This window comes from Vidua macroura, chromosome 5 (assembly GCF_024509145.1).
Source record: "Vidua macroura isolate BioBank_ID:100142 chromosome 5, ASM2450914v1, whole genome shotgun sequence".
Classification (NCBI taxonomy): Eukaryota; Metazoa; Chordata; class Aves; order Passeriformes; family Viduidae; genus Vidua; species Vidua macroura.
Window position 1 is genome coordinate 15,884,876 of NC_071575.1, and position 21,774 is coordinate 15,906,649.

Sequence of the window (21,774 nt, forward strand, 5' to 3'; positions counted from 1 at the left end):
TTAAAAAACAGGGGGGAAGTAGAAGAAAAAAAAATAAGATAAACCAAAACTGCTAAATTCCACTTAATTTACACATTCAAATCAACCTCTTTAGGAATACCTGACTGGTAAGGATTTGCTACATTGCTAATATATTAAAATAATACTTCAGGGATATTATTAGTTTTTAATAAGCCCCCTCACTCTCTTAGTTATGTCATCACTGTACTAGGATCAACATAACAGGGTTTTAAGCAGAACTGGGCTGTGGTGGCTGAAATAAGATATTCTAAAAACAAGATTTATAAAAATGTGACACATCAGCCCCTAGCAATAGCAACAATACCAGATATAGCTTTTGTATAATGCATGAACACAGGATTACTTCCATGAATCAACAGTTTTGCGTTACAGTATAAAATCACCATCACATACAGATAACTAAAAGTGAAGACTGGTTAGAAAAGAAGAAATTTTACTTAACATGAGTATTTGTACCTCCATTATAGAAAGAGATTATGAAGGTCAAAGAACAATCCTATTACTTAAGTTACATAACTCAAAGCAGGGTGCATGTCAATGTAAAAACAACATGGAAAGATGACTGCTGTTTTGCATTTATTCACTGCTTCTAACTCAGGTTGTTTATTTTACAGTACTTCTGTTCTAAACTGGTTTTGCAGAAGAATTTTTTTCACGTGAAGTCTAATTTTTTCTACCGTAAGTCAAGAAAGACATTTTTAAAAACCAATTCTCTGCGACGCTCTGCAGATAAAACAGGATCTTTCTCTTTCAAAGATCCCAGCATAGATTACAAATCCCAGACACCAAAGAAATCAGTCACTTCCCAGTCTGACCAAGCTGTCCTCAATTGAGGTGATCTGACCACTATGGGCATCACCAAGTCCTCAGGCACCACACCCATTAGATGCTGCACCATACTGAGAGTCAGCAGAAGGAAGTAGCAGCTTTGCTTTACTTGTGGAAGTATTTAGGAAACTGTTCAAAAAATAAAAGAGCTTCCCAATTTTCTGTTAACTACAGTAGTCTTCAGTCCCTCTAATAACCAAAACTAAAATCTCAATGCAGTCAACTACTTAAATGGGAAAAAAATTGCTATTTTGGAGAGCTATGATTTGCATATATTTTTAAATTAGCATTAACAATGTTTTTATTACAGAAGTGTAGGCCTGCAATACTGCCCTTAAATATCAAGGCCAAAGGATTTCAACAAAATTTTCAACCTAAGCATACCACTTGCTTATATATACAGTAGAACATGGCGTATTTAGTGAAATATACTTCAAAGGGAAACTTAACACTCTTCAGCCAAGCTTTCCAGATCAGGATCACATAATGTTAGTTTCCTATTTCCACAACTGAGCATTTACAGAGAATATAAACTATACTAACACTTCCTCTAAAGGCACCTTTCCCTTTGAAAACCACATATTGAGTTTCCTCTTCAACATTTCATTTTCTTTGAAGTTTTAATCAATTAATTGGTCAATGCAAATGAATCAAAAAGTAAACAAAATCACATTAAAAGACAGCATCTTCAGCAAGACCCCACAGGGTTTCTCTCAGTGTCAGTGCTCTCATGACTGTGATAGCAATAGGAAGATTCTTGCTATCTTCCAAAAGGTACATATGAAGCAGCCCAAATGCTTCTCCACCACAGTGACAACTGAACATACTCCATTGCTTGTCCTTCTTCCCAGTATCCAGGAAGATTATTTCTTAGGAGGTACCTGAGACATGCATGTGAAATCAACAGAACCAATGGTGCTATGATGATTTTCACTAGCTGAGAACTGTGCTCAAAACCTCTGAGTGCAAGCCCTCAGGGTACGTGATGCTTCCTTCTGCCCTACACTTCCCTGTGTGTATCACTGCAGAGCTGCTGCTTAGCCCCGGACAGCTCTGTAAGGAACAAAAATGGTAACAGCCAGGAATGGGCAAAGCCAAGAATTACAGCTGTAAAGGGCATGTTTCATCCAGGCAAGCCCAAAGATTATCCTGCACTGGTTGGTGGATGCTTGTGAAAGGAACACGATGCAGACAGCATTAAACAATTAAACTTGCTATTATTGTGCTGTGACTAATACATACACAAAGTATTTAAAGGACAAGTATGGAGCTGTCTGGAAGAGTGCTGAGATTGTTCAGTGCAGGCAGTGGTTTGGTAGCACTCAAGTCACACCACCACATAATGATTCCAAAATCTGTATCTTGTGCTAAGGGTCACACAAGTTAAAGATACTCATGAAAACAACAAAAATTAGGATCAATAGAATTCAAGCAAAAAATGACAGTTGTAGTATTTAATGTTCTTTCCATATTTTAATGCTTAAAGAAGTGCAACTTTGCAGTACAGAAACAATATTAAAGATTTATTGTCATTTTGCATAATGTAAAAATGACATGGATAGTTAGTTAATTAAATTAATAAGCAGTGGGGAAATCCCTAGGAAATGGCTACTGCAACAGGTTTTTAAACCTGTCAACACCTGTTAAACATAACACTTTCATGTGAATTTTTAATGAAGATGAGGTTTGGAAGTTTTTTTTATAATGTGCTTCCTGTAGAGCCAATCTTTGCTTCTGAAATACCCAAGCTAGGCATAACATGGATTAGAATTGAGAAGTACTCACAAAAGCCTAAGGAAATCCTTGAATTCTTGTTTCTCGCTAGTGCTAAGAGCCGAATCCCTACCACACTCAGATTTTAAAGAAAAATAAGAACTTACATCCAGTTCATAATGGCTTCAGTAAAAATACAATGAATCATAGAATACTTCCCTTAGGTTTTGCTGAAGTATTTTTCTGTGTGACTATTCACTCTAATATCCACTTACCTCTGTGGTGGTTTATTAATATTGGTACAGAAAACTGAAGTTCTATGTATTTTGATTTTGTATATGTATAATAATAACACAGGTGCTTCACAGACCAATTGGGTACTCATTAATAATGTACTTTCCAGGTGGCTACACTATTAACAAAGTAACACTTTTCCAAGGTTTTATAACTATGTATGAAAATATTCCTGGAAAACAAAAGCGTTAACAAAGCACAACAGTGGCATAACAGCTCTTAGATCATGGGATCCTGAAGGAGATAATTAGCCAGTTTTCAGTTAACTTAAAAATTAAGTGTTTTAACTATTTGCAAACTGGCATTTACCAGTGTATCTATTTATGCTGTAACATTATCTAAGATTGCATAAACAGTAGGAATTTACTAGATTATTTTTACACACATTTTTAATGATTATTTTCAAAATTATTGAGAGCTTTAATATCAGTTTCAGTGGGTTAAGATGAAGCTTGAGGACAGTGAGATGATCACACATTAAACAGCAAAACTTCTAGAATTAAAATTATTCCTATTATACATGCATACAGACATACTTAAACTCACATTTTAGTATTATATAATAATTCTTGATGAACACTGTAACTGATTTCGCATTTTCCTCTATTGGGAATAATTACACCCAAATATTTTTGTGGCTCACCAATTTACCAGTGGCTTGTACCATCATTGTATTGAGATACTTAGTGTTCTTCACTGAACAGATTCATGAAGAAGAAAGAAATTATCTTCAGTATACCCATGGTAAAAGAGACATATATTCGCACTGATATCACTGCAAAAGCTTTACTTCAAAGTACACAGAACCAACTAAGGCAGCACACATGCAAATACCCATAAGCACTGAAGGTCTGACCCCAGTCTGCACCAGGAGGACCAGTCAACTAGCTGAAGAGTTTAGACAATCATCTACACTTGGACAAGCAAAACAAGTGTTTATCACCTTCATGTTTCATGATGTTTAAATGTACTGCAAAACTAAATGCTTATTCTTCGCTGCAGAGAAGCACTTTCTGGAAAAAAGAACTTCAAAATTTAAACAATGGTCTAAAATCTTCTGTCAAAGAGGCAAAACTCCCTGCTGACTTCATCTGCTATTATTGCAGCTTTTATTAAATTTAGCCTTTTTACAGCCTCAGAACTTAACACATTCTAAACAATAGAAAAATTCTCTCAATGTTTGATGACTGCAGGAAACAAGAACAGAATGAAGAACAAACCAATTACATGTAACAAACGTCATATAAATCACGTTGATTTCCTGCATCAAAAAGCTAAGAAAAAGGAAGAAAAAGGCATAGCTTTTTTAACATGTCCCAATTTCGTGTTTCTAGAAAGAGCAAACTCCAAAGGCAAAGGCCTGGGAGAAAGAACTTTCATCCCAAGCTTCCCAAGACCCCAGCAGACACGTATTTCAGGCACTGCTGATAAGCCTATGGTATGCGTGGTACATTTAGAAAAAACAGCATGGTTACAGTTACTTAGTTCTGAACCAGCTGGAATTTCCAGTTGGTTTTCCTAAAGGAAAGGTACTCTTCTTTTAGCAAGGGATCATACAAGCCTTGGAAACAAGCCAAGATATGAATATTCACAAGGGAAAAAAAAGTACAGTCTTAACCATCCACAGAGTGAGTATATTCCAGTGCTGAAGACTGCTTTCTAACATTGAGCAAGTGCCCTCAAGTGACAGCACAGCCAGAGATTTTAGAAGATCCTCAGATACACTGTCATTGTTTATTACCTCTTCTCTTGATCAAGCTGTGTTTCAGGCATTTGACTTTAAGCCAAACTCAGTTCTCAGGGCATAGATATTCTGGGATTTGAGTAGTAATGAAAAAGAGACCAATGGTGGGTATTGTTAACACTGATAACCCTGCAGCCTCTATGTTCTTGTTATTCCTCTTGAGATACCCTGAAGATACTATCCACACGCAAAGATTGGGCCAAGCAAGGACCACATATCATTTGCCTTTACGAAAGGCATTGCAAAACTCCAAGATGTTTCTCAGTCGACAGAGTTAGGAATAACCCACCAGTTAGAGGCTGAAGGCAATAAGGAAGGAATGGAGGAAGAACGGATATGGTCCTGACTTTTCTCTGTGCTTGAGCATTTTCATGACAATAAGAACCTCTTTGACTCTGTGATCAGAGGACAGAGACAATCTCCAGGAGATGCACCAGCACTTTTCAACCAAGAATGACCATTCCTTTATCAAGGAAGAGAGACTATCTACCCGGAGATTTTCCTTTGGTCTATCATCACTTCCTAAGGCCAGACATAACAATTCCTATCTGCAGCTAACATGAAGCCGTCTGAAATGCTGCAAGATACTTCGCTTCAGAGAAATTAATTGCAGGGTTACAATGTCAACAAGATCCTTTAACACTATGCTCAGGTTTGTCAGAGTGAATCCAGGCCAAATTTGAGGGTTTTTTAAAGTGAAGAATCTTTGGAGAGAGGAAAAAATGTTTCTACCTGACTGAAGGACTTTTAGAAAAATTCTACTGCACCAGAGTACATAAATAGAAAAGAAGGAAAACAACCAAAACTGAACACCATGTATCTCCTCTTGTCCCAGAATACTTGGCAGTATATAAGTCTGTATTGAAAGCAATATGACCACTGAAACTGACCCAAAAATGCCCCACTGTGTTTACATGTTATCCATAAAACAAGACAATCTCTAAGAGCAATTCAAACATAGGTGCAGACTGATACTCTATCACAGAGCTAAGCAGTATAAGGTATGTGAAGACCTGCATCTTTGAACTGCAGTGCCCAAAACACTCAGCATAACATGCTGAAATCCTCTAACAAACTTACCACCTTTTGATTTCTCCTTATAGGCAAAAAAATACAGAAAGTCTATGGATAGAGACAGCAAGCAAACTAAGACAATGAAACAACTTTCCTTGCTTAATTACCTTGTCAAAGCCATATTTATCTGAAGCATAACCCCTTGAAACTTGGAACCATGACTACTGTCTTGTAGACAAGCTGGCATAGTTGGCACATGGACCAAAAAATCAAGTACAAGCAGCCCTCTGTTATTGCCTACACAAAGGGAAAAATTGCATTGGATCGTAAAGAGTGCCAGTATGGTACAATTTTCTGAAGGTGTTATTCTCCAGAATTTGATGTGATTTCTTAAAAATAAGCTTGCAGCTTGTAGAACTGTGAAGACAACATTGAAAATGTGAACTAGCATAAGCCGATATGTTCTCTAATGTACAAACACAAAAATCACATCTCTCAGAGTAAAAACTGGCCAGGTCATCACAACGAGTGTTGATTTGGAAGATTAATATAAAATTTCAACATTTAATAAGAAAAGCATTATGATAATAGGATCATCAGAAAAAAATCTAGTCATGATTGGTATTTGGCAGATGAATAAACTTGGACCCAGAATGGTGCCACTCACTCTCATCTCTGCTTTAACTTGCAGTCTGCATGCAAAGCAGGTCTCAGGACCCAGAGCCAAAAGAGCTTAAGTCCAAGGTTCGACAGTTTCTCAGTCTGCCCAAAGCAAGGAGGGAATTTACTATTTGTGAAGAATATTATTCACTATGCCTATCACTAACATGTAACAAATAAATACAAAGATCCTTACCAAAATGCCAATTGTTCAATGTTAAAGCAAAACCTCCATCCTCCTGAGTGATAGAAACAAATTGAAATTAACATTTCTGTCATTTAATTCTGATTCCTTTGACATTAAAGTGTCTTTTTCTTGGACTGTAAATGAAATCATGTCTGACCCAGGTCACAGCTCCCTCTTAAGTTCCTCAGCAGCAAAACTTTCACCTAGAGCCAGCTTGCTTTAGGTTCTTACTTCAGTGCAGCCACCTTTGATGGCGGCTTCATTGCTGGTTCTGTTCCAAATTTTCACATCCTCTACCCTCCCTTTTTAACTCCATGTGCCCACTTCCAGCTAGAGGTGTCATTCTTCCCTCCCCCCTACCCAAGAAAAATGCTAAGAGGAAAAGCAGCAGACCCTCAGCTTTCTGAATTAATTTTGGGGTACTGCATTTCAATGCCTCCTAAGTAGAATGAATATGTATAGTACATATTTTAATTTTCCCTAATTTGGTTTTAATTTGCCTTCTTACTGGATAAATTTATCTCTTTCTGACTATCACATCTCCTTTCTCCGGAAAAAAAACTATAAAGGAGCTCACAAAGTACAGAAAGCAGAGCTTACTTCGAATACATCAGAGAGCTCTTCCAGTTCTCATTTGTCAACCATTTGCAGAAAGTCTTGGAATGGAACTTCTCAGGTGTGTAAAGTTAAGAGGGTGTGTGAGCGATGGCACAACAGCAGCCCGTATGCATTATACTCATGTATCAAAAAGAACAGATCTCTTAATGAGCAACTGACAACAGACCAAAATTTTCTGCTAAAATCACTTACTCTTCATTTTTTTCAGAGCACCACTGAAATTTTTAGAATGCCACCAGAACGAAGCTTTAATTCGTTATCCTAATTATACACCACAGGATCAAGGCTTTGTACTGAGCAAACAAGTATCAACTTCACATGAGTGCTTACAATTTATAATGACATTTATACAGGAAAAATAGTCATATGAACAACCTTCCACTGAGGTTTTTTTTCTAGCAGGTGACTATATATTATATTTTAGCATATACAGAAGAGGACACAAATTGGTCCTTAAAGTGCATTCAAATGGCAAGTTACTATCCATCATGCCAGAGTCTAACACTATTTTGTGCCTCGTTAAAGGAACAAGTTAAAACATTCTTTAAAATAAGATATGTTCTATCAGTAATCCTGTCACAGACGGACAGTGTAGCCCTTCTCATTAGCACCGCTGCTCTTAACGGTATGGAGTACACCTTGATTTTGTGCATGTTGGCACACATTTCCACTGCTCGCACAGCTAAAGGAATTTTGCAAGGCACATGGCAACATGCATCACTCCACATGCTAAAAATGCTCAGGAAAACTGTTACTGCACGTGTGCAGCAAACTAAATTCCAAATTAAATTCTCAGGTACCGTCTGTCTCCCAGTACCAATACTGCTTTGTCGCCGTAGGGTACAATACCCGTTCGTTACTGTGTATTTTTTAAACATGAGTCTTTTCTGAAATACGGAAACAAAAAACATCATTCTGATCTTTACACACTTCTGCTTTTCATCCCTTTTGTCCTTTTTTTTTTTTTTTTTTTTTTTTTCCACAACCGTAACACTTCGCCCAACTAGCGTTCCTGAAATACCGAGCGGACAACCAGCGGTGCCGTGCAGGCGAGACCTCGCTTAGCAAGTTTCGGACCAGGGCACACCACGGCCAAGTTACCAGCCCCAAGCAAACAGATCTTTTTGCAGCGCGCACACGGACACGGCCCCCCACCCCCCCCCGACAGCCGCTGCTGCGGACTCTGCGCGCCGCGCTGCCGCCCCCCCGTGCGGCGCAAGAGGTGGGTGCCCAGCTCCCCCCCCCCCCCCCCGGGATTAATCACCGCTCCGGACGGCTCGGAGGGAGCGCACCGGGGCGGGCGGGGCTGTCCGTGACGCCCTGTTCCCGAGGCCACGCCGGCCCGGTGAGAACTCACCGGCCGCAAGCACCGGCTCCGTCAGGCGGCACAAACTCCGTCCGCCCCGCCGCCCACCGCTGCCCCGTGGCCGCCTCCCCGCCGACCCCCGCCCGCCCCGGAGCGCGGCGCCCCGCAGCGCCGCCGGGCGGGAGCTGCCGCCGCCGCTCGCCCCAGCGGCTCCGGCTCGCCTTGACATAATCCTGCGAACGCAGCAACCGCAGGCGCCGCGGGCTCCCGCCCGCCCGTCCCCCGGGGTCCGCTCCCGGCGCTTCCCTGCGCCCGGGACCGGGGGGGAACGGCTCCCGCTCCGGGCTGCGCGGCGGGGCGGAGGCGGTGCCCGGTGGCCCCGTGCCCGGCCCCCGTGCTCGCCCAGCACCTCCCCTGGCCCCCGGTCTCACCTAGGAGCGGCGGCGGCGGCGGCGGGCTGAGCTGCCGAGCCCGGCGGGGGCGGGGAGGGAGGGGAGAGAGGGGGCCCCGACGTCTGCTCCGCAGCCGCTACCCCTCCGCGCTGAGCATCTTCCCCGCGCCCCGCGGTGAGTCAGGCAGGGAGAGCGCCGCGGAGCCGCGCACACCGGAGCCCCCGCCGCCCTCCCCGTCCGTCCGGCCGCCGCCGCGCGCGCCCCCGCCGGCTCCCCCCCCCCCGAGCCCCCTCCCGCTTTCCCCGGGGCCGCGCTGCCCGCGGGGGGGGAGGGGCGGAGCGGGACGGGCGCGCGCGCGCGCGCTCACCGCGGCTCGGTGCGGTCCCGGCTGCGGCGGGCGGGAGCTGCCGCGGCGCCTCCCCCGGCCCCCGCCGTTACTATGGATATGGGCCCCGCGCGCCCCCGCGCCCACCGCACGGGCGGGGCGCTCCCGCGCGGCGCCGCTGCCCCGGGCCTGGCGGGGGCCGCCGAGCGGAGCCGGGGCGGCGCAGGGACCGGGAGAGCCGGTGGCGAAACTCCGTCCCCGCCGCCGGCTGGCGAACGCCTTGCCTTGTTCCCTTGGCAGAACCACCTTTTTTTTTTTTTTTTTTTGGTTTTTTTTCCTTTAACACGAGTGTCTGCATAAATCACATCCGAGCTCGAATTCCTGCGTTAATACGAACAAATAAGCATCCCACGGGATTATTTACTTCAGTGACTGCATCCCATTAAGCAGCACCCGCGCTGCCTAATAAATGAAATAAAATACAAAAGATAACGCCCCTATAATTTAACTTTACAAAATGTCAGAGGACAGAGTTGCACTTTTAGTCCCCCATGGCGACTCTTATCTCTTACTGTGCTTCCCTGAGGAAGTTACACACTTGATGGCTGAGAATATTATATGACAAGCTCAGCCGGTGGAGACTGGAAGAAATATTTTACCAGGTCAAAAAATTTTACTCAGTTACAGCAGGTGAATTGATGGGGAGGATGTGGTTAGTAATGCCTGCTGCATTTCTCCGGCCCACTCCCGGCAGATCTATCCAAGACATCAGCCAGGCAGGTGCCTCAGGCCTCAATCCTGCCTTTGGAGGCTTTCTGTCTTCTGTTAAATAAAATCCTTAATGAACAAGTGGAAGAAAAACTAGATGTTTCTCTCTGGGCAGCTTTACACAGACATGTCACAGTGCTGAAATTCAGTATAATTTTCAGCCTCTGCAAGAGGAAGAGCAGGGAATGGACGATGCAGGAGCTGCAGATCCAGCACATCAGCAAGGCAAATTTTCCAGGCATACAAGTTCACAGTCAGACTTTTCAGAGACCTCACACTGATTAAATGTAGAAACCTAATTCACTAGCCCTTTCGTCTGGCATGTTCAACTGCATGTGCTTATATAGAACTTCAAGCATAGATGGCTTTGAGCACCAAAATAAATCATACTTGAGGCTCTGAGTGTATGTCCCTCAGAGCATTAATTAGATCTCAAACTACTGCTAAGCTGCATTTTTTCAAAAGCAAGTCTTTCAAGGAGTAAATGACCATATTCACAAATGGTTCACTTGGTTACAAAGAGTGTTAATAACATGCACATAGCCACGAGCTCAGCGATGTGTAGCGGGTTGGCTGGACTGACTCAACCACAAGTTAGTGCTGACTTTGAATGCACTGGTACGTGTGTGAGTAAAGGCAGCAGTGTTTGCCTATGAATCACAAAGATCAACTGCCGATTATTTAAGAGTTGAAAGGAATGCATAAAGTAGTAATGAAAACTCCTAGAGATACAGTTTTCTATATCATAACTTCTATATCATAATTTCAGCTAATTACTCCTGCCAAAATAATGTTGGGGACCTCTAAGCATTAGCTCTAAAGCACCTTTTAGAATGAGATTTGTAAAATTATTTTGATTTTAACTGAGTACTCTCTGCTTCTTTGCAGAGCTCCATTGTTTCAATAAAATCTTATAGACACAGTCTGGTGTTTATACAGATTTGATATAGCCCATCTGGAGAAGGACCGAACAGAATACAGAAGTTTTGTTTCATCCTGAATCAGGAGAAAACATAAACATTTTGCAACATTTCCTGAAAAGAATTCCAAATAATGAGGCTGGAAATATGAAAGTGTCCATTTCAAAACATTTCTTTTTCATCTTTTCAAACATGTCAATGCAGTTTAAATTTTAACACTTAAATTGTCAGTGTCACTTTTATTCTGACATGAACAGATCTTTCCGAAGCAGATGCTTTGGCAGCATTTGCTTAAAATGTTGAATGACATTTATGGATTTGTCTATACTTTTCCAATACCTTGGGTCTCCACATCTCTATCCCTGCAACTAACTTATAGCACTGTCTGAACTTGCTTTGTCCTGAATTTTGTGATCTGCATTTTTAAATTGAAATCAGATCTTTAGAATAGGTGGGATGTGATCCATTAACAACTGTCTGAGTTAGGAGCAGTAATTATATGGAATTGCTGAGCCAGAGGAGGAACCAGTTAAGGCTGTCAGCATGAGGCCAATATGAGGATGGCAGAGCATAGTGGATGTGCCAGCCGTTTTCTATACCTGCCATAAACTTCATTACTTCTATTGATTGTAACATACTCCAGCCTAGAGCAGCTCTTCCTGAAGGAAAAAAGTGTGCAAGTCTGTGGCAAGCACATTTCTCTCTCTCTCAGGATTTTTTATTGAGGTGCACAGAGAGAAATGAAAGAGAAAACAATTTCTATTTCTGCTCCATGTTTTTCTCTTGTGGAATGTGTTTGGAGAATTGTTTACCTGGAGTGAGCGCTTGGTTGGATCATGGTGGATTGTTTGGGCCTGAGAGCCAATCGGATCCACCTGTGTCTGGACTCTGGCGAACAGGGTCACGAGTTGTGAGGGGTTAGATATGATAGTTAGAGAAAGTAGCATGTAGTATTTAGTATCCTCTTTTATATAGCATATTAATGTATTATAACATAATTATAATAAAGCAATCATTCAGCCTTCTGAAATGGAGTTAGACATCATCATTCTTCCCATTGTGTTCGCCGACATCTACAACACAAGTCCTAGGGAAGGATTAAGGTTTCTAGCAAGATGGTGAAAGAAAAGACATTTTTAGACATTTAGAAGCTTAGTGAAAACGTGAGCATAAACCTGGATTTCTGAAAATCTTACTAGTAAATTATACTTGCCAAAACGCCCCTATAGCTGGTGTATATAGGTTCCTGTAGCTGGGAGTATACAGGTGAGAAGAGACATGTGGAGAGGGAAAGTTGCAAACAAGAATCACAGAAATTCTCTGCACTTAGTAAAATCTGCTTAGGTAATGGCCATGCTATGCAACTCCAGAGACTGTAACACTTGCACCAGGCTGCAGCAAATCAGGACAAAGGGAATACACTAACTGAAGATAAATGGAACAGCTGTGTTGGCTCAGGTAAGGAGCAGGGACTTAAGTTCAAAGTAAGGAAGAAAAAGGAAGTTGTCATTTTTTGAACACTAAAAGGTAACAGAATGATGTTTTAAGCAAGGAAATCTCATGGGAGAATTTAAGCCAGTCCTACAAGCTGGCTTTATTTTCAGCTCTAGGTCACCACTCAGATGATAGGATCTTGCTGTATAGGACAAACACTTCTGATAGCTTAAATGTTCTAGAAAAAAAAAGTTAAGGACTAGAAAGAAATTTAGCTATTATACTACAACCAGAGTTGTCTTTTTACATATTTTTTAATTCCAGTCTAAGAATAAGAAACTGAAATGCCCATGTTTCAAAATAATCCATAATTTATTTTGATTTTTATTCTTAAAACTGTCCAATGTCGGAGAGAATTTCAAAGAAGCTGATAAATTTGGACTATACAGACCCTTTGGAAAGAGCAAGTTCCAAATAAAGTTGTGTGGGCATGCAGTTATTGTAGGACCCAAACAGATAACTGCAGGTATCTTCTGGAACCACTGGAGTATCTGCAGGAGCTGATGCTATGGTGTGCTGGGGTTTGAGGAGAAATTCTTCATTGGCAAACATAGATTATGCCTTCCCCCCACCCTCCAGGACAATCTCCTAGGTCTATAAAGAAATAAAGTGTTAATCGAATAAATTTAATATCTGAAGATCAACTGAATGTACACAGAGGTCTTGTCCATACAGACTCCAACAACATCTGGTTCTTGTTTTCTGAGAACTAATAAATATCTGGGTGCCAAAGGCACCTTAACCTGCCTTTGAATGAAGTGTCAAGAACTGATCTGGTCAATTACTGATGCTGATGGTGCTTATAAACATGGAATGTACTTATAAACATGGAATATTTGTAAAGTCAGTTTCTCTGAGAGCAAAATTTCCCTAAAAGAATGACATTGCAACCTGAATTGAAGCAAAAAAAAAAAAAAATTTCTAGAAAACTGTAGAATATAGTTTAAAATGCCTTTAATATTCCATGAGGAATATTGATATGAATATAAAGTATAATCTCGTTAATGGAAAGAAACAAAGAAATCTAGGAAAAGTACATGGATCCATTTTATTCTTGTGACCACAATGGTTATTCTACCTTTGACTAATGAGAAAAGAAAATAAAGAGTTGAGTGAAGATATAATCTAATGTGTGATCAGAAAACAAAGCAATGAAAAAGAGTGAAAATCTGCTCTTAATCTTGATTAAGAAATGTATAAAGTGGAATAATACTTCAGAATTATAGGACAGAATATTTGTTTCCTAGTAATGAGATAATTAACCACAGACTCATGGAGGGGATGTATGTGAATGTTAATGTGCATGTATTTACTGGGACAAGGGATACAATAATGGGATATTGAAGTGAAGTAGGGAGACACCCAGCTCAGCCATTTGGTGGTCTTTGTGCAGAAAAGGAAAGCATAAAATCATAGAAATAGCTTTGTTCTATTATTTTTCCTGAAAATGTACAATTTTTAAAGCTTGGAAGTCAGAGAGGAAGGAATAAATGCTTCCCAGAGAGTAAGAGAGAGAACGCTACTTGAGGAAATTAATTTTGAGCTGGATGGTATAGTTAGTCCAAAAATACCATGAGATGATCAGCTTCTAACCGAAAGAAAACTTGACTTTAGAAACGCAGACATATGCATGCAGATTGTATACCAACACTAAATATATGGCTTCAAATATGTATTTAATGTCACTGTAAGATGCATATAGATGCTTTAAAAAAATCTAAATACTGACTATTGCTATTGGTGTCAAAGGCCATGCTGCAAATAATCACTGTGTTGTAATGGTGGTCATATTATATTTGAACTCTTCAAATTTTAGACACAAACAGTCTATATCTAAGACTATTCAGCATAAAATTTCTCAAGGTATTACAGCAGATTGAGAGATGGATTATAAAGTACAGTGATCAGAAGAAAGTTGGAAGAGAATCAAAAGATATACAGTATCTTTACTAGGTGGTTTATGACTATTGTGTTTTGAATAAGTAAAACAAAATTAAAAATAAAAACCAAAATTAAATATTCCATATTAATAATTTCTTAAAAAAAAAAAAATCTTGGCTATCTTTCCAAATCAATGACTTTCTCACAGGATCTATAAGTAAGATTTCTGTGTTTTCCCAGAAGAAGAAAAAGAATCCCTTAAAGTCTTTTACTACAGTACAAGATTCCTTCTGAATAAATACCATGGTGAACCAGAGGAATCAGTAGACTACAAACTATTATAAAATGTGTCTATGAATACTGATCCCACATGAAAATGAATGGAATAGTTTAAACTACAATGCTACTATTTTGTTTTTGCCTGAGAATTCAAAACAAATGTCTGTCTATGACCATAAGTATGGTCTTATTATACGTGCAGACTATGTTCTGAAAACATTTTCAGAATACTTTCTCCATTAAATATTTTTGGATTTCAGTTTCTTGTCATGAATCAATTAAAAGACATTTCAAAGTTATAGAATATTCACTGAATGAAAAATCTTAATATTTATTATTTTAAGAAAAAAAAAATTAAAATTTTAGGCATTAATCAAAGACAAACCCACATTAATGATTCAGAAAATTCCTATCTTTTATGGCCAGGAGGTATTGCTACATAAAAAATGCAAAGCAAAGGTACAATGACCTTTAGTTCTCTCCCCAGGATCAAATATAAATTTATCCTATATTAATATTTCACATGGCTACAAAAGAGAGAAATGTGTTCTTTTTCTGTATGAAGATACTGGAATGTCAGACTGTAAGACAATTTATGGCTAGGGGCAGGATCTAAGGAAGCTGTCTCCCATCCCAGGAACACTTGTATGCAGGAAGGACAATAAGACACACTCCTCCTGGGCTCAGCAGAACACCATCAGCTCTTGCTGTTCTGTAGTCACACCTGACTGACCTGGGAGGGAATTTCAGGATTCTCATGGCTGCTGCCCCTCTTAACATCACTCTTAATTTCCCCCCTAAATTGGCCTCTTCCTCCTCCTTGTTTGTGAGGCTCCCTTTAGGCTCAGAGGTTATTTTTCATTCACTCTGGAAAAGCACAATGCAAACACTGAGCAAGATGGCAATGCAGTACTCGACAGTGATTAAAGACCAGAGAATTGTCGAGGGACACAGTATTTAAAAGGATGTGCTCTGGCCAAGCAAGCTGAGTAGACTGGAGCTGAACAGAGGTGTTTGGAAAACAAGATCTATGTGGAATTATACAGTTAAGCAACTTCCATCCGGAGGAAAATGACATAACAAGAACTGTCTGCGAATAATTAAAGGCATGTCATAAAGTAGGCCATATTTTTTGATTAATCAAAGAAGACTGAGGAACTCATTTAACATGCAGTGGGGAAAATTTAGGTTACACAATAGAGAAGACTGTATAAGATTTGAACAAATAAGAGTTCATATGCAAACGAGAGTGTGCCATCACTAGCTTAAAGTGAAAAACTGTTCAAGAAGTCTTATTTTCTTTGGGGTTGTTTAGAAATGATTAAATAAACTCTGTGCTTTATAAGAGAAAGTATCAGGTGACCCCTAGAGGTCATCTCAAGACTGAGCAACTCTGCAGCTGCAATCGCCTCTGGCTTTTGTAAAAGGCAACAAAAACACGAAACTGATTAATACCTTTGTACTTTATACAATAACACTGTATTTTAACAACCCTCTGGGTAATTCAGACATCGTCATACTACGTATGAAAACCATTAATTTTCATAAGTGGTTTGGTTCAAATACTGTTAGGTTAAAGATGTTGGTGTAACCTTATAATATAAACAGAAAGTGGTGATTTATGGGCATGAGTGAATAAAAAGCAGACTGAAAAGCCAGACTATGAAAGAATACATTTCCTTTTGTCAGTAGCAACATTTTCAAGGCTGCTGTAGAAATCAAATCTAAAGTGTTATAACATAGAATTGTGCATGACAGTGACTACTTGGTCCCCAGTTATAATTTGCATTGTGAGGAGACAATCACTGCCAGCATGGTGCAAAGTCCAGTGCCTTGCAAACGACACTGGATGTTGCATATTTTCATCCATTAAAAAATAATCCAAGAAATTACTTTTTTCTTTCTTCCATTTCATAAGCCTGCATTTGGAGATCTTCCAAATTTCTTTCTTATTTCTAATGAGCTTTTGTGGACAATGGGACTACAATTTTTTCTTTCTAAAAGAAAAAAGTTTGTTCCTCCCAACTATGTATTAGTCAGTGGCAATTTTAGCAATCACATTTTTGTCAAGGTAAAATCTTGTAGATGCTTCAACTCATTATTTTAAAATAGCATTCATAATTACCTATTCAAATTATTTCTTGAATTTAGCATGGTATTCTGCAAAGGCCAGAAGGGCTGTTAATTAGTTTATAATTAAGCTGAATGTGATAGCTTTTATGCATATGTTTCCAGCATTACATTGTATGTATGCATGGTACATACATCAGTAGGAAGGTAGAAAGGGTCTCAATGACAAATGTCTGTCAGTAAATGAAGATGTGTCATAATTCTCTATCCATTCATTTGTGACGGGGCAAATGGGTATATTGGAGGGTGGATTATTTAGAAAATTCAATTGACTGCCTTGAGGGAGACATAAGCAAGGCAGCCCAACCAGGCCATTTTAGATTTTTGTTATCAAAATTCTGCCACTTGATAAAGTATCAGAGTTTAGCTGGCTGTATGACTTAGCTTGATTCACCTGTTTTATGACAGTTTTTATGACAGTTTTATGACAGTATCAGTATTAATAACACCAATACTAACAAGTAGAAGCATAGAAAAAAGTAACTCTTTAGTAATCCATACTTCTGGAAAGTTCAGCCTGAAATATTTTTGGTTCAACAGCCTGAACTCTACCCACAGCTTTGGGGTTCAATACAGCCTCACCCAGCACAGTCAAAGGCGTTTCAGCTGCTTTTTGTACAAGTTTCTCTCATCCATTCTATTTCTTTCATGTTATTTCAGGCAAAATGTGGCAGAATACCAGCAAGATTGAGCATGTTCCTGATTGGATACTGCTTTTTTTTTTTTAGTCAGCAGAACCTGGGCAGGCCAGAAAGAGACCCTGATTATTTTTTTTTCCCCTTTGGTAGTGCATAATTTTGATAGTTATTTTTTCATTAGACCATGGGAAGATTCACTCGTTACAATTTTTGTCTTCACCTACAAATCTATAATACAATGGCAGGTGGAGATAATGAAATGAAAGCTTTCAGGGTGTCAAAAAAGGTAGCTCTAGGATAATCAGCATTTTCAAGTTGCTTTCCAATCTGGTGCAAGAAATCAAGCAGTTTACTATTGATACAGGCAGTTTTGTTGTTGATAAATAAACCTATATTTTGTAACACTTAAATAATGGATATATCAACAGCTATTTACTCACCAAAGCACCACATTTTAGCCAATAAATCACATATTTTAGAGGCCAAAATCAATTTTAATAATATATTTTCTTCAGCTAAAATGAACTAACAAAAGGCAACCCTAAATAAACATGCTGGGGGGCTCAAATAAAAATTTTAATGCCATTTGTAATACTTTCAAATTTGGACCTACTTTTTTTATCATTCTTTCTCAAGGTACCTTGCATTTTTTACACGGGCACAGTACTACAGATCTCAGCAAATAAAGAATACTGGAATTACAGAATAGAATAAAATTATGCCTTACCAATCTGGAATCCAGTATAGTGATTAAAGCAAGTGGGCCACACCACTGGAGCAACCTACCACAACCATGAAATTATTCAAAAGCAAAACACTTAAGTCTGAGCCTAGAGAGGAACAGAGTCTTCTGTATAAAAATAGAGTGGAAAATATGCTAATGGCTCTGTAAAGATGCTCAATCTGGTTTTGGTAGACAATTAAGGTGAAAATAACTTGTTCCTACAAAACTACTTATTTTCCTCTTCGCTTTTCTTTAGAAGCTACTGCTCTCTTGGGATAGTGTAGAAATTAATTCAGCTTTATTATTTTTGTATACTATTCTATAAAAACAAAACCTGTTGCACTATCTGTAATTGTTTTTTGTTATCCAATGTTGCATAATCAGAAGTTTCATAAATCAACATCTCTAAATTTTCTCTTCCTTGTGTTAGCAGCAGGTGATACAGTGGACATTGGAATGAAATATAATGGATATTATTGGGTGAAACCTCAGGGTAACTTCTGACACCAGTATGTTCAAACCTAAGTATAATAGCTCAATTCCAGAATTAGAGTTCTCATATGGAAAACTTTTGCTGAAGTTTTAAAAATATAAAATAAAGTATCTTCCCTTACCTCTTTTAGATGAATGGAAGCACAGTAATCTTTCAAACCTGAAAAAACTTGTTTGCTACTCTGTATTTTTCATATTCCAGGAGAAAAATTAAATTTCTTTTCCACCTTTCCCTGTATTCTTTGGTAACTATATTGCAGGACTGTCTAGTGGCAGACTTCACACATTTCTCCAGTTAGGCCTATTTCCAAACATGCAAAAAAACCCCAAATCTGTAACCAAATAAAAGAGCCTTTTGTATTTCAGTGACATACCAGTATATTTACAGCTACCTATCTATTGTATTGTGTCACCCTGATTTTTAAGAGTTTTCTAAAGTCTTCTGAGTTTACATTCTTGTAGAGAACTTTCTCACACACTTTCTGTAGATAACCTACTGTTTCGCATTCCTTCATAGAGGCAGAGAAATTTGATGCACTGGTAGTTTGCCCAGTGTCGTTGGAGAGGTGGCACTTTCACCCTCCAATCCACTGGCACCTTTGGAAAACTATAAATGCTGAAGTCAGAAAAAATAAAGTAGTCTCTTTACCGTGACAATAGCAGCAACTCACGTCAGGCTTTCTCGTGTCCTACAGGGACAGTACTGAGTAAAAAAAGAAATAAAGAAAAGGATGACAGCATCAGGATAAGATTCTGTCTTAATGGAAAATGTGTGGTCAGCAAGAAATACTTTGAATTAGGTCTTAAGCAGTAAGAGCAGCAGCAAGGGCTGGTAACATTAACTGACTCTAGGCTCTGAGCAAGAAGTCCAGGATGGGGCTGGGGTGGTCTTCATGAACCAGAGGACTGACTTTCCAGGAAAGAAATAATCCCAAAAGAGAAACTGGATGATTCATTTTCAGGGAAATACTTTGGTTTTTAAGTTTTGGACAAATGAAGGCATACACAGCAAACATCTGATGAGTTCTTCTTCTCCATCCAAGACTGCTGAGGAAAAGATTCTTCAGATCAGTTAAGTAATTGCTCTTAGGGTTCTCCAGTGAAGACCAGGTTTGAGAGAAGAAAGGAAGAAAATCTTCCACTGAGAAGGAACTACCAGTAAGACATTTCCCTGGAAAAGAAGTTCCTGATCCTGATGGAAAGAGTGGATCAGTAAGACATTTTGTGTAGTAGTAGTGATTTTATTTAATCAAGTAAGACATTTTGTGTAGTAAGAGTGTAAGACATTTCATATGTGTTGAACAAGGAAGAACTGCCCAGCTCATCTAAATAAGGGTTAACTGAGCATGATTTTCTTACAGCCCAGTTAACTGTTAATTTCTGCCTGTCTGTGCTAAAAATGTCACTTGGCTTGCAAGTATTTGAACATAGTTGGTCCTGGAAATGGTGAATCAATCCCCTGTCTCATCTTTCTTAGGGGTAGAAAGCATTGATTTAATGACACAGAAATTCCACCAAACCCATGGACGGTGGTAGAGGTAGTTAGAAAGCAGCTAATGCCAACTTCATAAACAATAGACTTTGTGTCTGATTTTTACAGGATGTTTTCTTCCAGATATCAGGAGAAAGGGAGTTGAGACTGTCCAAACTGACAGCTACACCCTACTGCAGGATGATTAAGGAGATTTCACAGCTCTGAATGAAAATGTCCTTATTTTTAATATATATATTTGACCCTCTTGCATCCTCTCCCTTATAGAGCAGACATCCCTTGCAGTACACTGACAAAAACAAAAAAATATGAGATTTGTATCAGACATTTTCTGGTGATATTTACTTTCCTGATAGGCCTCTAAAAACTTCCGAAAATTCTCAGGTGTTCAGAACTGACCATACAGGATGAAAATTTTCAAGTGTTTTATAATTTTAGAGATTATTGCAGGTTACAGTCTACTAGAATGTTAAACAGCTTTTATATTTATCATTTGGACTGTGTAGCTGCCAGATCTTAGTAATAGCAGTCCTCTTTATTGTGATGGATCTTGTGTAAGGAAAGCCTATAACACTGAACAAAATGCTTCTGGTTGTTTAATGAATGGTGCTTTTCCTTGTGAGTAAATGGCAAAGTAGTACACAAACCACAGGCCATATTATATAAACATGATACCTAACTACTGCACTTGGAAGGGGGAAAACACTGTTAAAGTTTTCCAGAAAACACATAAATCTTGCTGACTGACCCTTATTTTGGATAATTTACTTCACTTTATTCAGTAAATTACCTAAATTCCGTAAGTTCCATGCTTTTTTTCCATTTGATACATCACTCCTTTTTATCATTATTGATTTTTTCCTGTTATTTCTCCTTCTGTTCCTTCCTGTTCATCACATTTATTTTCTGCACCTTGCATTCTGTGATCTTCACTTAAAACTCTTAAACCCCCCCCATTTTAATTAAATAAAATAAGTTTTTAGTTAAAGTTTAGTTAACGTAAGTTTTATGTTAAAGTACATATAAAGTGAGTAAATTCCAGATAATTGAATAAAATACAATCTTAATTACAAATAAGAATTTATAAAAGTTCCTAATGCGATATCAAGGAGTTTGGTGAAAATGTACAAATGTTTTACCACTTCTACTAACTTACCAGGATTTTATTTATTATATTTCTCTAGAAGTATTTTGGTAAAGGAATACAGACATTTACAGGCAGATATTCCACCAAGTCAAAGGATGTGAGATTCAATTTCAGTACTGATAAAATAAAAAAGTACTGCTAAAAATGATCAGAGCATCTATATTAAAAAGTTGGAGAAAGATCAGCAGCAATGAGACTTTACAGTTTTTCTGGGAATAAGCACTGAAATAAACAGGACTGATCCTGTGTGTGGTTGCAGGACAGAAGATTAAGGTGGTGACAAATTACCAGCTGTAAAGGGCAAATTTCATACATATAACATATTGCTGAAAACTCTATATTAGTCTGAAATGAGTTTTTATTACATCTTCCAAACTATTAGAAGGCTTAACCCCTTGAGAAATTTTCATTAGTTGTACAAAAAATATGCCATCAGCCAGCTCCCTCTTGCCAGTCAAGGATTCTACACCAGAAACTCTTGTGTAGCTGCTGGCTTTGATCTTTGTCCCATTATTTCAGTTTCATGCTTCCTCTCAAAGAGTTTTATAATATCCTCTTTATGACAAAAATAATTTAGCTGCCAAATGAGAACTCCCCTGATAAATCTAGGGTTTCTGGATGTTTTTAAAAACATGATAGAATACAGCAAAAACTACACTAAAACACACCATTTTAACATCTGAAATAAGCAAGATAAAACACATTAA

General features: G+C 39.0%; 1 protein-coding gene across 5 annotated transcripts in view; it reads right to left on the reverse strand.

The window, feature by feature from the left end:
- ANKS1B (ankyrin repeat and sterile alpha motif domain containing 1B) overlaps positions 1 to 21,774 on the reverse strand; it is a 396,726-nt gene that overhangs the window by 77,931 nt on the left and 297,021 nt on the right. The window contains exon 1 of one of the 5 annotated variants that reach the window (XM_053977913.1): positions 9,145 to 9,158. The exons of the other annotated variants lie outside the window; for them this stretch is intronic. The gene's annotated coding sequence lies outside the window, so the exon portion shown is untranslated. Of the gene's footprint in view, positions 1 to 9,144; positions 9,159 to 21,774 lie in introns of those variants that run through there. 5 annotated transcript variants of the gene reach the window in all.